Here is a 2,103-nt window from a genome sequence, read left to right as displayed (position 1 = left end):
GAGAGAGAGAGAGAGAGAGAGAGAGAGGGAGGGAGGAAACTATGCCAGCGAAGAAATAATTACGTAGTTCCTTTCGAGGACGCCATCGTTTTCGTAGACTGTATTCTTTTTTGAGCTGAGAATTTTATTCAAATTAATCGGCATATCGAGTTAAGTCGGAAGTTAAAACGATTTAGATTCTTTATCAATTTTTATAATTCGCGATAAATTTAAGAATAATTAAGTTCATCTCTATGTATCTCTGCATCTAAAAGAAGCGTCAAGGCCTCTTTCGATAGGTGAAAGATATAGGTTGAACGTAATAGTTTTACGAACGCGAGGCAAGTACAGATTTTTCTCGCCGAAGCGAGCGCCATCCTCCTCTCGTCTCGTATAGTATCATATAGTTGAAATATCGCGAAATACGAGCACAACGCTCCCAATCAGTGTTCTACTGTTCTCTGAGCGGATCCAAATAACGAATACGATAAATTTCTCAGAAACTCGTTTGCCTAACTCCACATCGAGATTTTTTTCTATGCGCGTAGGTTTCAAGGCTGTTGTTAAGAATGCAACGCGATTTCATCTCGATACGTCGATCGCGAACGAACGTTGGCAAAATGCTAAATCAACGGATACGTGACTCGAGACGCTTTTTCGTTAGCTGTTCGTATTTGCTCGTCAATTATTACGATCATCGATCCGTTAATTACCAACTTTTCTCTTGTCTTTTATCACTTCACAGCAACTTTTTTCGCGCGAAAGATAGAGTGAATCATCTTTTCTAGTATCTTCGCTTTTCTTAAGATTTACAATTCCTGTCGTACAATAAGCTTATTTGAAGAGATAGCTAATTGCCATATTCGATGAGCCTCGCGTATCGGATTATCGAACAGCGCTTTGGATTTTATTTTCGCAATCGGTCGATTAATTCAAATTAAGACTTTGCACAACTGGATATGTGTTTCTTTTCATCACGACGTACAGCTGGATTGCCCTATTGTCGTTTGCAAAAATAGACGTTCCGTGAAACTTGTTCGGTTGCGATGGAAATGTAGTGCAACGCCGTGGACGGATATAAACGGAATGAGAAGAAATTCAAGTTTTTGGCCATGTCGGTGCTAATGTAAGCGGAAGAAAAAAAAAGTCGAGCTCGATTTCTTCTACTCTGTTTAAATTTAGCCTATGAGCGCGTCCTTCAATTTAATCCGCTCTTCTTGACCCAAAAGCGTTTTCATCCTCGCGTAAAGACTACCAACGAACGTATTACTACACGACGTAGCAATTATTAATGACCCGTTAAGAAGGATGAAATTCGTTTTCTTTTTATGTGCCTACATTCGCTTTGTTTCCATTCAAACACACGTGAATACGTAGATGGCGTTACGAAAGTAACCTCAAAAGTTGTTCAATATATTTAGCGTGGTGCGAAATTCCTGCGATTTTGTTCAAAACGTCGTTGCTTGGTTTCCAGTTTACGCGATAGATTCGTGCAATTTCGAAAGAGATATCGGATCAGAGATTTTGTCGAGGAGGCAAAGGATTGAAAAGAACGGCACACCAACGCTTCGAGGAACGTTCCATCGCATTCTGTCCTCCTCTATTTGATCCGATTGATTCCACTCTGATATGGAATACATTATTAATATCGAGTGTCACCACGGCATCTCGATATCGAATGTCTCGTTCGACTGCAGAGGAAAGTCTTCGAGCTTGCGACCGTTCCACATTTTCAACTATATTTATTTATTATGCGCTGATAATAATTCCAACAGAAGAAGAACTTCTTATGAAAAAGATCCGACGATATTCTCTCGGACAAAGCACGATGAAAGATTTAAATAGGTAGGTAGCTATTCGCTTGCCACGGAGAATATTTCTCCGCTGAAATTTAATAATTTAAACGTAATCTCGATGTTTCTTTTCCTTCGTTCTCCTCCTTCAAAGATTGCACTGTATATACGTCGGATGATTTCCTTTCTATCGTTATTTGAATCGAGATCCGAAAAACGAAAATATTCCATTATACTTTCACTCTCGCATTCGAAATAGGTTAATCGATACCTCTTTACGGCTCTTTTGCATCTTTAATTACGATCGAACCCAATTTATCTTCCAATTATC

At 39.2% G+C, this 2,103-nt stretch overlaps 1 protein-coding gene and 1 long non-coding RNA gene across 2 annotated transcripts in view; both read left to right on the top strand.

Annotated features, from left to right (window-relative positions):
• Positions 1-2,103, top strand: part of LOC102671040 (tsukushin) — a 22,138-nt gene that overhangs the window by 5,306 nt on the left and 14,729 nt on the right. The window lies entirely within an intron of this gene.
• The window catches only part of LOC116186335, a 5,442-nt gene that overhangs the window by 302 nt on the left and 3,037 nt on the right, over positions 1-2,103 (top strand). Inside the window, exon 1 of the long non-coding RNA XR_004151305.1 lies at positions 1-1,824. This exon is cut by the window's left edge and continues 302 nt beyond it. This is a non-coding gene — a long non-coding RNA (uncharacterized LOC116186335). The remainder of the gene's footprint in view (positions 1,825-2,103) is intronic.

This window comes from Apis dorsata, unplaced genomic scaffold (genome assembly GCF_000469605.1).
Source record: "Apis dorsata unplaced genomic scaffold, Apis dorsata 1.3 scaffold_631, whole genome shotgun sequence".
Taxonomy (NCBI): domain Eukaryota; kingdom Metazoa; phylum Arthropoda; class Insecta; order Hymenoptera; family Apidae; genus Apis; species Apis dorsata.
The sequence above is the reverse complement of the archived record's forward strand: the minus strand, read 5'-3'. Positions and strand labels throughout refer to the sequence as shown.